Consider the following 15,470-nt stretch of genomic DNA (forward strand, 5'->3'; position numbering starts at 1 on the left):
TAGTTCATCACGAAGCTCTTGTAGCTTGGTGGCAGTGATTGAAGAACTCTGTCAATGACACTATTATCAGGAAGATTAACTCCCAGTTGAGTCAAGTGGTTGTGGTACTGCTACCTCTTGAGCACTGCGTTGGTTTTCCCTTGAAGAGGAAAGGGTGATGCAGCAAAGTAGCGCAAGTATTTCCCTCAGTTTTTGAGAACCAAGGTATCAATCTAGTAGGAGGCCACACGCAAGTCCCTCGTACCTACACAAACAAATAAGAACCTCGCAACCAACGCGTTAAAGGGGTTGTCAATCCCTTCACGGTCACTTACGAGAGTGAGATCTGATAGAGATGATAAGATAATATTTTTGGTATTTTTAGGATAAAGATTAAAAGTAAAGATTGCAAAATAAAAGGTAATAGAAATAGCTTCTTGACGGAAGATTAATATAATGGAGAATAGACCCGGGGGCCATAGGTTTCACTAGTGGCTTCTCTCAAGATAGAATAAGTATTACGGTGGGTGAACAAATTACTGTCGAGCAATTGATCGAAAAGCAAATAATTATGAGAATATCTAGGCATGATCATGTATATAGGCATCACGTCCGTGACAAGTAGACCGACTCCTGCCTGCATCTACTACTACTACTCCACAAATCGACCGCTATCCAGCATGCATCTAGAGTATTAAGTTCATAAGAACAGAGTAACACATTAGGTAAGATGACATGATGTAGAGGGATAAACTCAAGCAATATGATATAAACCCCATCTTTTTATCCTCGATGGCAACAATACAATACGTGTCATTTCCCTTTTTGTCACTAGGATCGAGCACTGCAAGATTGAACCCAAAGCTAAACACTTCTCCCATTGCAAGAAAGACCAATCTAGTAGGCCAAACCAAACTGATAATTCAAAGAGAGTTGCAAAGATAACCAATCATACATAAAAGATTTCACAGAAGAATCAAATATTGTTCATAGATAGACTTGATCATAAACCAACAATTCATCGGATCTCGACAAACACACCGCAAAAAGAGTTCCATCGAATAGATCTCCAAGAAGATCGAGGAGAACTTTGTATTGAAATCCAAAGAGAGAGAAGAAGCCATCTAGCTAATAGCTATGGACCCAAAGGTCTGAAGTAAACTACTCACACATCATCGGAGCGGCCATGGAGTTGATGTAGAGGCCCTCCGTGATCGATGCCCCCTCTGGGGGAGCTCCGGAAAAGGCCCCAGGATGGGATCTCTTGGGTACAGAAGGTTGCGGCGGTGGAAATAGGGTTTCGTGGTGCTCCTAGATGTTTTCAAGGTATATGAGTATATATAGGAGGAAGAAGTAGGTCGGCTGAGCCATGAGGGGGGAGGGCGCGCCCAGGGAGGTAGGCGTGCCCCCCTGCCTCGTGGCCTCCTCGGTTGTTTCTTGACATCCACTCCAATACCTCTGGATCATGTTTGTTCCAAAAATCACGCTTCCGAAGGTTTCATTCCGTTTGGACTCCATTTGACATTCCTTTTCTGTGAAACACTGAAATAGGCAAAAATACAGCAATTTGCACTCGGCCTTGGGTTAATAGGTTAGTCCCAAAAATAAAATAAAAGTGTATGAAAGCACAAGTGCTCCCTGGGTGATTTTGGTAATTTATGTCAATATCTCTCTTGTTGGACTAATGCCTCTACCTAGTATGATTCAGATAAGTTCAACAATAGAGTGGCATGGATTAGAAAGTGGATCCCTCAAAATGCTAAGGACAAAGGATTGGCTCAAGCTCAAAGCTCAGGACTCTACATTTATTATTTTTAAGTGATCCAAGATCACATTGAGTCCATAGGAAAAGCCAATACTATTAAGAGGGGATGAGGTGTTGCTTAATGAGTTTCTTGCTCAAAGTGCTTAGTGATATGCTCCAAAAACCCTCAACTACTTTCTCACATCCACAAATATGTCCCAAACCAAAAGTCAAACTCGGCCCCACCGATTTTATCTATCCGACGCCAACGAGTTCTCTTGACACAGCCACTGCTAGAAACCCTAATCAATTCGGTCTCACCGATGGGATCTCGGTCTCACCGAGATGGGATTGCAAACTCTCTGTTGCCTATTGCAATAATTTCTGTCCCACCGAGGTATGCAATCGGTCCCACCGAGGTATGCAATCGGTCCCACCAAGTTTGCTTGGCCAACTCTCTATTTCGCTTATTACCCAAATCGGTCCCATCAAGTTTGTGTAATCGGTCAAACCGAGATGAGGCTTTACCCTAACCCTAGCACATCGGTCCCACCGAGTTGATCAAGTCGGTCCCACCGAAAACCCTAACGGTCACATTATGAACTAAATTAGTCTTACCGAGTTGTGTGATTCGGTCCCACCGAGTTTGGTGATTTGTGTGTAACGGTTAGATTTTGTGTGGAGGCTATATATACCCCTCCGCCCACTCTTCATTCGAAGAGAGAGCCATCAGAACATGCCTACACTTCCAACATACATTTTCTGAAAGAGAACCACCTACACTTGTGTTGAGGTCTGCTACCTCTTGAGCACTGCGTTGGTTTTCCCTTGAAGAGGAAAGGGTGATGCAGCAAAGTAGCGTAAGTATTTCCCTAAGTTTTTGAGAACCAAGGTATCAATCCAGTAGGAGACTACGCGCGAGTCCCTCGCACCTACACAAAACAAATAAATCCTCGCAACCAACGCGATAAGGGGTTGTCAATCCCTACACGGTCACTTACAAGAGTGAGATTTGGTAGATATGATAAGATAATATTTTTGGTATTTTTATGATAAAGATGCAAAGCAAAATACACTAGTACAGAGCCGGGCAATAGCACCTATTCGTAAGGGGCTTTAGTGCTGGTTCGATAACCGACACTAAATTGTAGGCACTAAAGGCCCCCCCCCCTTTAGTACCGGTTCAGCACGAACCGGTGCTAAAGGGCAAACACGTGGCACGAGCCAGCTCCGTGGGCGCGTAGGACATTAGTACCGGTTGGTAACACCAACCGGTACTAAATGTTTTGGTGTGTTTTGGTTTTATTTTTTATTTTTACTTTAATTTTGTGTTTTCAATTTAATTTAGTGATTGTTTTACATTATAATGAGTTGTTAAATCATTAGGTGATTAGTTTGACTGGATGCGTGTGGATCCTAGCTAAGTCATCAAGTATATGTCATATCCATATTATATATACTTGATCACCTACTTAAGTGATCGAGGTAATTAATATGGATATGGCATATACTTGATCACTTAGCTAGAATCCATCCAGTTGAAACTAATATGCAATGTCTTTCATATATGATATAATAACTCATCATCATCATCATATTAATTAATATAAAAACTCTTGCATCATATATATCATCACCAACGGTTTTCATAGCAAAGATATCATCGAGTTCAACATGGTAATGATATTATAAGCGTTCATAACACCACAAAAGCAAATCACTCTTTGAGATTAAGTTCAGGATGAAGAACACGGACATGAGAGGACAAGTACTAAGAGCATGAACTAGCTAATTAATCACTCCTGCTGCTCTCTCTCAGGTAAAATAGCATAGAACATGTATAGCTTTGCTGATTCATCATATTGGAGCATGCAGATGAACCTGTCTCCTAATCGTGGGTTACGCTTCTGATTGCTGCCCCCTAGTACTTCTCTGTGATCGTTCACAATTTTGCTCCAGTCTTTTACTATTAAGCATTCCTCGCTATTAGAAATCCTGAATGCACTAAAGTGCATTGTAGGATATCTTGGCCGTAAGCTAACAATATTCATGGTACCTTTAGTCTCGATCCAATCAGGCACAACATTCATCGGGAGTCCCTATTGAAAAACATCGTATAGTAACATACTTAGCAATGAAGTTTAGCTTAAAAAAATAATGTATGCAAAAGATGCACTAAGGAGAAATAGTAGAAATCTTACCACCTTTCCTAAATATATGTGACTGTAGTTCAGTACGAACACTATTGGTCGCACGTTTTGAGTACTAACATTTCTAAGTGCAGGAAAGAAATTTGTCTTGACAGCATCAAGATCCTCAAGCCATGAAACATAATGACTTGTCTCCTCGCAGTTTAGTTCAGCCCTGGGACAGTGGACGGTCCTGTCTACCAAGCGCCGGACATGTTTGCTTGATTGGAAGTAAGCTGTCAATATAAATTGAGATCTATTAATTATTCAACTGGTTCAAATAATCTCATATCGAAGACATAAATATGGTTGATAAACTCACATAATGGTAGAACTGGAGGCGTCTGCACATCGACCCAGATGTCTCTATTACCTTCAATATCATCTTCCGAACGAATATCAAAGGTGACAACCATATCAGGCTCAAATGCATAAGCCTTGCATAGTGCTTGCCAAGTTTTGCATTCAAAATAGGTGTATGTGTCTGCATTGTATAATTTGACGTTGAAGGTATAACCATGCTCGGTCTTCAAGTAAACTCTTTTTACCTCCATAGTTTCGTTAGGACTGAAACCTATCTTATCCAAGACAAAAATTCTTGCATGGCAGGGGATACGCTAGTAGAATAGTGAAAAATTAAAATTAAAAGGTGAAGCAAATGAAGCATAAGTCATGCTTAATTACGAAAAAAGACTTGTCGTTGTGACTTACTGTATCCACTTCGAAGTTCTCATCCAGCTTGATGCTGAAGCGTCTATCATCAACTAGAAAATTTCTGCCGCACAGGCCGCGCTGGTCTTCGCAGTATTCGCACATAATGAAATCGTGTTCGTTGTCAGACGACATTCCTATGTTCATAGGTGAAACATTAAACACTTATTAGTTCTATTAATTCAAATAATTATGTTAATTCAACTAGTTCAACTAAGCACTTACGAAGAATATACCTAATTAATTGAACTAATTCAACTAACTAGTTCAACTAATTAATTCAACTAAACTAGTTCTGTTAATTAGATAATGAAATCCCATATAACTAAATTAAATATATATCTAACATATAATTTATATCTAATATCTAACATATATGTTCATATATAGGTGAAACATTAAACACTTACTAGTTCTATTAATTCAACTAAATAAACTAGTTCTATTAATTCAACTAAGCATTTACTAAAAATAAACTAGTTCTATTAATTTCTTACTAAAATAAAGTAGGTAGTTCTATATAGTAATATTTTGATTAGATCATCAAATCTCATATACCTAAATTTTCTTACTAAAAATAAACTTGTTCTATTAATTTTCAAACTAAAAATAAACTAGTTATATTAATTCAACTAGTTCAAATCTCATATATATACCTAATTAATATCTAGCTATAGTAATTCAACTAGTTCAACTTGTTCTAACATTCTAACATTATTATCTACGTAATTTATCTAACATTAATCTAAACAACAGAAAATAGAATAAGTAAAAACAATGTGTGTGTGTATGTGTGTGTGTGTGGTGTGTGTGTGTGTGTCTGTGTGTGTGTGTGGTGTGTGTGCTTGTGTGTCTCTCTCTCTCTGTGTGTGTGTATGACCGGGGGGCGGCGGCGTACGGGCGGCGGCGGGCGACGACAAGGGGACGGGCGCGGCGGGCGAGAGGCGGCTGTGACGTACGGGCGCGGCGGGGGCGACAGGCCAGGCGGCCGGTGACGGCGACGACGGGTGGCAGGGGCGACGGCGGTGACGGCGGTGACGACGATGACGGGTGGCGGGGGCGACGGCGGTGACGGCGACGACGGGTGGCGGGGGCAACGAGGGCGGCGCGCGATGGGGCGACGGGCGCGGCGAGAAGTTTGGATCGAGAAGAACTACTGGTGGGCGAAACTGATTTTTTCATAGGTTCCATATATATAGGAGGGGTCTTTAGTGCCGGTTGGAGCCACCAACCGGTACTAAAGGCCTATATTCGCCAGGCCAAGGGGCGGGAAACGGCCCCTTTAGTACCGGTTCGTGCCACGAACCGGTACTAAAGACCCCCCCCCCTTTAATACCGGTTGGAGCCACCAACCGGTACTAAAGGTTGTGCGCTGCCACCGGCGGTGCACAATGTTTTGTCCCACCTCGCCGAGCAAAGGGCAGCCGCACTGGTTTATAAACCCAGCCACGGCTGCTCCTTCAAGCTTCTCCATATAGGAGGCTTCTGGGCCTAATTAACTAGGGCGCGCTGCCGTGTGAGCCTGCTGGCCCTTCTGGGCCTGCATTTGCACACCCTAGATCTGGCAGGCCCACTGGGCAGCGCGCCAACAAATTTTTTTATATAGTTTTTTCTTTTCTGCATTATTTATTTTCTTCTATTTATTTTTCAATAGTATTTTATATAGTTTTTTTTCTTTTCTGCATTATTTATTTTCTTCTATTTATTTTTGAGTAACTTTTTTGTATAGTTTTTTATTTTCTGCATTATTTCTTTTCTTCTATTTATTGTCTTCTGGAAATTGAATGCTGCATACTGAACACAAAAGAAGTCCGGAGTTCAAATAAGTTTAAAAAACATTGAAGTGGTCGTGTAACAGATGAGTTCTCGTCCGAAACCCTGATACTCCGAAAGAGTTTGTCCAATGTGTACACGAAGTGCGTCCAGTTTTTGCCGTGACCCTCTCTACTCTTTCGCGCATGCTATGTGGGTGATATGATGATACCATGCCAAGTTTCAACATTTTCAGGATTCATTTTGTAGTGATTTTCAATTTCACGGTCATTTAGCTCTCTAAACAATTAGGTAAATGACCGAAAAACAACAAATGATGTCAGAACATGTTGGAAATTGATGACGTCGCTTTGAATGCTGCATACTGAACACAAAAGAAGCCCTGAGTTCAAATAAGTTCAAAAAACATTGAAGTGGCCGTGTAACAGATGAGTTCTCGTCCGAAACCCTGATACTCTAAAAGAGTTTGTCCAGTTTGTACACGAAGTGCGTCTAGTTTTTGCCGTGAACCTCTCTACTCTTTCGCGCATGCTATGCGGGTGATATGATGATACCATGCCAAGTTTCAACATTTTCAGGATTCATTTTGTACTGATTTTCAATTTCACGGTCATTTAGCTCTCTAAACAATTAGGTAAATGACCGAAAAACAACAAATGATGTCAGAACATGTTGGAAATTGATGACGTCGCTTTGAATGTTGCATACTGAACACAAAAGAAGTCCGGAGTTCAAATAAGTTTAAAAAACATTGAAGTGGCCGTGTAACAGATGAGTTCTCGTCCGAAACCCTATTACTCTAAAAGAGTTTGTCCAGTTTGTACACGAAGTGCGTCCAATTTTTGCCGTGACCCTCTCTACTCTTTCGCGCATGCTATGCGGGTGATATGATGATACCATGCCAAGTTTCAACATTTTCAGGATTCATTTTGTACTGATTTTCAATTTCACAGTCATTTAGCTCTCTAAACAATTAGGTAAATGACCGAAAAACAACAAATGATGTCAGAACATGTTGGAAATTGATGACGTCGCTTTGAATGCTGCATACTGAACACAAAAGAAGTCCGGAGTTCAAATAAGTTATTAAAAATAAAAAAGAGGTACAATGCTGGTTAATTTGCTTCAAGCCATTCGGAATAGTGTAGACTGCTTAAAAATAAAAAGAGGTGCAATGCTGGTTAATTTGCTTCAAGCCATTCAGAATAGTGTAGACTGCACTGCACATAGCTCAGTGCAATCTATGCTATTCTGCAAGGCTTGGAGCTAATCAACATGCAGGTGAGCATTGCAACTCTTCATCATTATCTGTGCACTCACGGCTTATAAACCGCTCATATTCCCTCTCTCTTGGCGAGGTGGGACTAAAATTCAGCTTATAAAGAAACTCTAGTACCGGTTCATGGCATGAACCGGTACTAAAGGTCTTCGTGGGGCCCCAGCCTGACCATAGCCTGACACAGCCTCATTAGTACCGGTTCGTGGCATGAACCGGTACTAAAGGTTGCCCACGAACCGGTACTAATGATGCCCGCCCGCCTAGCCGTTGGAACCGGCACTAATGGTCACATTAGTGCCGGCTCAAATTCAAACAGGTACTAATGTGCTTAACATTTGACCCTTTTTCTACTAGTGATAAAAGGCAATGAAAATAACTAAGTGTTGGAAGATTAATGTGATGGAAAATAGACCCGGGGGCCATAGGTTTCACTAGTGGCTTCTCTCAAGAGCATAAGTATTTTACGGTGGGTGAACAAATTACTGTTGGGCAATTGACAGTATTGAGCATAGTTATGAGAATATCTAGGTATGATCATGTATATAGGCATCACGTCCGAGACAAGTAGACCGACTCCTGCCTGCATCTAGTACTATTACTCCACACATCGACCGCTATCCAGCATGCATCTAGAGTATTAAGTTCATAAGAACAGAGTAACGCTTTAAGCAAGATGACATGATGTAGAGGGATAAATTCATGCAATATGATAAAAAACCATCTTGTTATCCTCGATGGCAACAATACAATACGTGCCTTGCTGCCCCTACTGTCACTGGGAAAGGACACCGCAAGATTGAACCCAAAGCTAAGAACTTCTCCCCTTGCAAGAAGGATCAATCTAGTAGGCCAAACCAAACTGATAATTCGAAGAGACTTGCAAAGATAACCAATCATACATAAAAGAATTCAGAGAAGATTCAAATATTGTTCATATATAAACTTGATCATAAACCCACAATTCATCGATCTCAACAAATACACCGCAAAAGAAGATTACATTGAATAGATCTCCACGAGAGAGGGGGAGAACTTTGTATTGAGATCCAAAAAGAGAGAAGAAGCCATCTAGCTAATAACTATGGACCCGAAGGTCTGAGGTAAACTACTCACACTTCATCGGAAGGGCTATGGTGTTGATGTAGAAGCCCTCCGTGATCGATGCCCCCTCCGGCGGAGCTCCAAAATAGGCCCCAAGATGGGATCTCATGGATACAGAAAGTTACGGCGGTGGAATTAGGGTTTTGGCTCCGTATCTGATCGTTTGGGGCTATGTAGGTATATATATAGGAGGAGTGAGTACGTCGGTGGAGCAACAGGGGGGCCCACGAGGGTGGAGGGCGCGCCTGGGGGGGTAGGCGCCCCCTCCCTACTTCGTGGCTTCCCTGTTGGTTGCTTGATGTAGGGTCCAAGTCTCCTGGATCATGTTCATTCCAAAAATCACGTTCCTAAAGGTTTCATTCCGTTTGGACTCCGTTTGATATTCTTTTTCTGCGAAACTCTGTAATAAGCAAAAAACATCAATTCTGGGCTGGGCTTCCGGTTAATAGGTTAGTCTCAAAAATAATATAAAAGTGAATAATAAAGCCCAATAATGTCCAAAACAGAAGATAATATAGCATCGAGCAATCAAAAATTATAGATAAGTTGGAGACGTATCAAGGTCAAGATACTTCATTCCAACTGAGGGAGTCCTAGACTAAGGGGTCCTCGGGCGTCCGGCCTGTTATCCGTGGGCTGGACTGATGGGCTGTGAAGACACGAAGACCGAAGACTATACCCGTGTCTGGATTGGACTCTCCTTGGCGTGGAAGGCAAGCTTGGCGGCCGACTATGAAGACTCCCTCCTATGTAACCGACTCCATGTAACCCTAGATCTCTCTGGTGTCTATATAAACCGGAGGGCATAGTGTGGATAGGACAGATTCATTACCATATACTCATAGGCTAGACTTCTAGGGTTTAGCCATTACGATCTCGTGGTAGATCAACTCATGTAACACTCACATTCATCAAGATCAATCAAGAAGGAAGTAGGGTATTACCTCCATAGAGAGGGCCCGAACCTGGGTAAACATCGTGTCCCCCGTCTCCTGTTACCATCGATCCTAGACGCACAGTTCGGGACCCCCTACCCGAGATCCGCCGGTTTTGACACCGACATTGGTGCTTTCACTGAGAGTTCCACTGTGCCGTTGACGAAAGGATTCGATGGCCCCTTCGATCGTCAGTAATGACGCCGTCCAGGGAGAAACCTTCCTCCCCGCACAAATCTTTGTGTTCGGCGGCTTCGTACTGCGGGCCAACTCTTTTGGCCGTCTGAAGCAGGAAGATAGCTACGCCCCTAGCCATCAGGTCAGATTTGGAAGCTTGAACTGCATCACGGATATTCGTGGAGACTTGATCTTCGATGGATTTGAGTCCGCGATGATCGCTCCCCTTCTCTCCGATGAACATGACTTAAATCTGTCATCGGAGCACACCCAGGAGATGGATCCTGCTGCTGCAACGGCCTCAGTACCGAAGCAGATTATCCCCTCCGAGGCCATAAAGTCCGCGGCGTTGGAGCCGCACACGGACTCGACATCCTGCAATGCTTGCGTCGATGGAACTCCGGACTGGTCTCCGGCTACGCGTTCCGGATTAAGTGCGCCTGCGGACACCGAGCTAGATCGGTTATCGATTTTCAAATTTAGCGCCGCAGACATCTTCCAGCATTCGCCTTTGGGTGACATACTAAATTCTTTGAAGAACTTGTCCTTGGAGGAAGACTCACAGTCGAACTATGTTCGGTTCGAGCTAGAGGCGGACGACGAGGAATTTTGCTTCTCACCTGCCACCCACTTCATAGCCACCGTCAATGACTTAACCGACGTGCTTGACTATGGCTCCGAAGACATCGATGGTATGGACGACGATGCCGACAGGGAGCAAGGCCAAGACCCGCCATTCATTGGGCGTTGGACGACCACCTCTTCATACGATGTGTACATGGTTGATACACCTAAAGGATCTGGCGACGACAAAGAAGAGCCGGATAAGAACAAACCCTCTGAGACGTAGTCCAAGCGCCGGCGCCCCAAACGCCGTTCTAAGCCTCGTCACTCAAAGGATGGCAACACTGACATCGGAGAAAATAGTACTCCGGGCAACACAGAAAACAATGAAGACCCTGTCGGCGCTACACCCGAACAGGAGGAACATGACAACACACAAGACAACCCCGATGAACAGGCCATAGAAGATAACTCGGAGGATGATAGTTACCATCCACCCTCCAAAGAGGAGACAAGCCTCGGCAACGAAGACTTCATCGTGCCGGGGGACCCTCTGGAGCAGGAGCATTTTAAACTCCAGCTCATAGCCACAGCAACGAGCCTGAAAAAGAAACAGCAGCAGCTTCAAGCTGAACAAGACCTGCTCGTCGACAGATGGACCGACGTCCTGACAGCCGAATAATACAACCTCAAGCGCCCAGCCAAGAGCTACCCGAAACGCAGACTGCTACCTCAATTTGATGAGGAGGCACCGGAACACACATCTCCCTCGCGTAATGCGGAACGACCACCACGTAGTCGAGACAGGACGGCTGACCAGCCACCCCGTGGCCGGGACAAAGCGACAACTCAGGCCGAACAGCAGCCTGCCCCACCGCCTCGCAAAAATAGAGACGGAAGAGTTCGGGGTCACACATACGACCTCCGTCAAATCCTGGACGATAGAACATGACACACAAGATCGATCGATGGATCGCGAGGGCGTGCCTCGAGGCACGAGGAGGGCTACTTATTCAGACGTGATAAATCTAACCACACCCGGGCCGAACACCGCAGACGGACTCCATCGGAACTATGCCACGACACAGCCCGATATAGAGGCGTCGCACACCCTCTCTGCTTTACAGATGAAGTACTGGACCACGAATTCCCCGAGGGGTTCAAGCCCGTCAATATGGAATCATACGACGGCACAACCAATCCCGCGGTATGGATCGAGGACTTTGTCCTCCACATCCACATGGCTAGAGGAGATGATCTCCACACCATTAAATACCTCCCACTAAAGCTCAAAGGGCCAGCTCGGCACTAGCTTAACAGCCTGCCTGAAAATTCTATCGGCAGCTGGGAGGACTTGGAAGAAGCTTTCCTAGACAACTTCCAAGGAACCTATGTCCGGCCACCAGACGCCGATGACTTAAGCCATATAGTTCAACAACCTGGAGAATTAGCCCGAAAATTCTGGACTAGATTCCTAACCAAAAAGAACCAGATAGTTGACTGTCCGGACGCCGAGGCCTTAGCATCCTTCAAACACAGCATCCATGACGAATGGCTAGCACGCCACCTCGGCCAAGAAAAGCCGAAGTCCATGGCAGCCCTCACGGCACTCATGACCCGCTTTTGCGCGGGAGAGGACAGTTGGTTGGCCCCGTAGTAACAACACCGCCAGCGAGACAGGCCCCTCTGAGGCCAAAAATAGCACTGGCAAGCTCCAGCGCAATAGGCACAAACGCCGAAGCAATGATAACAACACCGATGACACCACAGTTAACGCCGGATTCAGTGGCTCCAAGTCCGGCCAACGGAAGAAGCCCTACAAAAGAAACAATGAAGGACCTTCCACTCTAGACCGCATACTCGACCGTCCGTGCCAAATACACGGCACCCCGGATAAGCAAGCCAATCATACCAACAGGGATTGTTGGGTTTTCAAGCAGGCTGGCAAGTTGAATGCCGAAAACAAAGAAAAGGGATCACAAAGTGAGGACGAGGACGAAGAGCCCCGGCAGCCGAACACTGGAGGGCAGAAGAAATTTCCCCCTCGGGTCAAAACGGTGAACATGATATACGCTACACACATCCCCAAAAGGGAGCGCAAGCGAGCACTCAGGGACGTCTACGCAGTAGAGCCAGTCGCCCCAAAGTTCAATCCGTGGTCGTCATTCCCGATCACCATCGATCGACGAGACCACCCAACTAGCATCCGCCACGGCGGTTCAGCCACACTGGTCCTGGACCCAATTATTGACGGGTTCCACCTAACACGAGTCTTGATGGACGGCGGTAGCAGCCTTAACCTGCTCTATCAAGACACTGTGTGGAAGATGGGCATTGACCCCTCACGAATCAAACCAACAAAGACTACCTTCAAAGGAGTCATTCCAGGCATCGAGGCTCGCTGTACGGGCTCAATCACGCTGGAAGTGGTCTTCGGCTCTCCAGACAATTTCCGAAGCGAGGAGTTAATCTTCGACATCGTCCCATTCCATAGTGCGTGGTAATTCCGCAGCGGCTAACATGCACTGCTCGGACGAACAGCGTTTGCTAGATTCAACGCAGTGCCACACTACGCGTATCTCAAGCTCAAGATGCCCAGCCCACGCGGTGTCATAACAGTCAATGGCAACACAAAACGCTCCCTCCAAACAGAGGAGCACACCGCCGCCCTAGCAGCAGAGGTACAGAGCGGCCTTATCAAGCAGCACCATAGTGCGGTTGCCGAGCCCCCGGACGCCATCAAGAAGTTCCGAACTACACTGCAGCAGGACAGCAAGGCTGGTCAAGAGCTCGACTAGCAATTTGGCCTCCGTCCCAGCCCCAATAAAGTAGTGGCATTAGTACCATGCGTACATAATTACGCACTCGAAATTCCATGGACATCGACGGAGGCACAAGCTAACCCGGGATCTGTAGTTCGGCTAGACTGACCCCGGACACACCTTTTTTCTCTTTCTATTTCAGGTTCCTTTTCCGCAAGCCTGATCACCAGCCCCTTCGAAGGATCAGCATACAAAGGGGGCATGCAGCATAGGTGCGTAGGGTAACCTCCATACATTCTTCTTGACGGTATTTTCACTTATTTCCCAGGACCCGCACGCTGCTCCTTCTCGATCCCGGCATGTTAAATAGTCCGGGTGCTTATTGCACTATTTGTATATGATACGCCTTGGCGTATCCATTCAGTTACAATAAAAATGAACTGCGGCCCAGTTTCTGTGGTTTTCGCTTCTTACTTCATTTTATTTTGATCTGCTTATCAGTCGCATCGGTACTCTTTTGTACGTCTCATATTCGTCAGGGGCTGCTTATCACCCTGCAATACGGCAGCAAAGTCTGAACACTTCTTATATGTAAGTTCGGCACCCCGAATTTAGCATTATATGCATTGGCTCTGAATCATGTCTTTGGTCAATAGTTGGGTTGCCCCGCTCCTGTGCTTGCTATCCTACGTTCTGCTCTATCGGCTAGGATACTAAAGGGAGAACTACTGCGATTGTGCCCTGGCTTCAATCGGATGAGCACCTCAGTAGAGAAAGCCGAAAACTGACTGTCATGATACGGCGAGAGTCGGTCAGCTGTTCGAGGGTTATAAAACCGTTGGAGATTTTTCCCGCGTGACGCGAAGGATCGGCACTTCCCGATCAGATGCTGACAGCACCCTGGCTTGGACCAGGGGCTGCGCACTTGCTTAATTATAAAACTCCTATGGCTAAGTGAGGGCGTTTAAGTCGTATAGTCTGATTGCCTTGTTCGCTGCGCTAAACAACTCCTTCAAGGACCATATAATTGGATCAAGATTGTTTAGATCCCATCCCGAACACCTCCGTACTCATTACGTGGGGGCAGAAGCCGATGACTGGCCAACCCTCAGATTGCATGTAACACGGCCGCACAGGAGGAAACAATTTAAAGCATAATGAAATTACATTACAAAAAAAGCTTTGTCTTTATAATACAAGGCAAAGGACAATATGAATGTATTCATTCGAAAATAACGTCCTACGAACATTGAGCTGCCACAAGTCGAGACCCTTCTGTGACATCCGCAAAATATTTCTCGGGTGTGCGGTGCTCCTTGCCCTCTGGCGGCCTGCTGGCCACTTCAATAGCATTCATCTTTGCCCGCCACATCTTGCAGCAAGCGAAGGCCATACGGGCACCTTCAATACATACAGAGCGCTTGATGACGTCCAGCTGCGGACAGGCTTCCACTAGCCGCCTCACAAGTCCGAAGAAGCTGCCGGGCATAGCTTTGGCTGGCCATAGCCGGATTGTTAAATCCTTCATGGTTATCGGCCACCATGTGCAGCTCCACCAGCTGCTTCAGTTGATCGGTGAAGGACACGGGATGCGCTGGCGTCGTATACTGCGTCCAGAATAACTTCTTCGTCGAACCTCCTCCTTTGGCTTGATAGAACTCTGCAGCGTCTGATACGCTACGTGGCAAATCCGCAAAAGCCCCTGGGGAACTCCGAACCCGGGTTAGTAAAAGGTATTGCTTCTCCGCATAGTTGCTTTGCATCTTAAAAGCCTTACCCGCCGTGATCTTCCTAGCCTCCTGGATCTCCTGGAGGGCGGCCCGGGCCTAATGTTGTGCAGTCTCGCATTCCGATGAGCCTTGGAGAGTTCACCCTTTTGAGCCGACGCATCATTCTCCAGGATCTCACATTTTTTTACCGCGTCTTGGAGCTCCTATTGGACCTCCTTGACTCGGGCCTCGAGCTTTTTTCAAGCGGCTTGCTGCTCGACGGCCTTCCCCTCGGCTTTGACCAGAGCCTTTTTCAGGGCCTCCACCTCGGTTGTGGCTCCTGTACACATTTCTAGATTATGGTCAGTATGCAACGCTTGTTCTTTCCGAACACACAGCAAGACGATACCTACCTTGCTTCTCCTGAAGCCGCAGTGTAACCTCGCCGAGCTCGTTCTTGGTCTGCTGCAGCCTCTGCTTCAGTTCAGAGACTTCGGAAGCATGTGAGGTCGCGGCCAACAGCGATGCCTGCTCATGCAAACATATC

At 45.7% G+C, this 15,470-nt stretch overlaps 1 pseudogene; it reads left to right on the forward strand.

Annotated features, from left to right (window-relative positions):
- Positions 1-9,886: 9,886 nt before the first annotated feature.
- On the forward strand, positions 9,887-13,250 carry LOC147959946 (uncharacterized; annotated as a pseudogene).
- Positions 13,251-15,470: the final 2,220 nt, after the last annotated feature.

This window comes from Triticum urartu, chromosome 7A (genome assembly GCF_056163025.1).
Source record: "Triticum urartu cultivar PI428250 chromosome 7A, HENAU_Tu73, whole genome shotgun sequence".
NCBI classification, from domain to species: domain Eukaryota; kingdom Viridiplantae; phylum Streptophyta; class Magnoliopsida; order Poales; family Poaceae; genus Triticum; species Triticum urartu.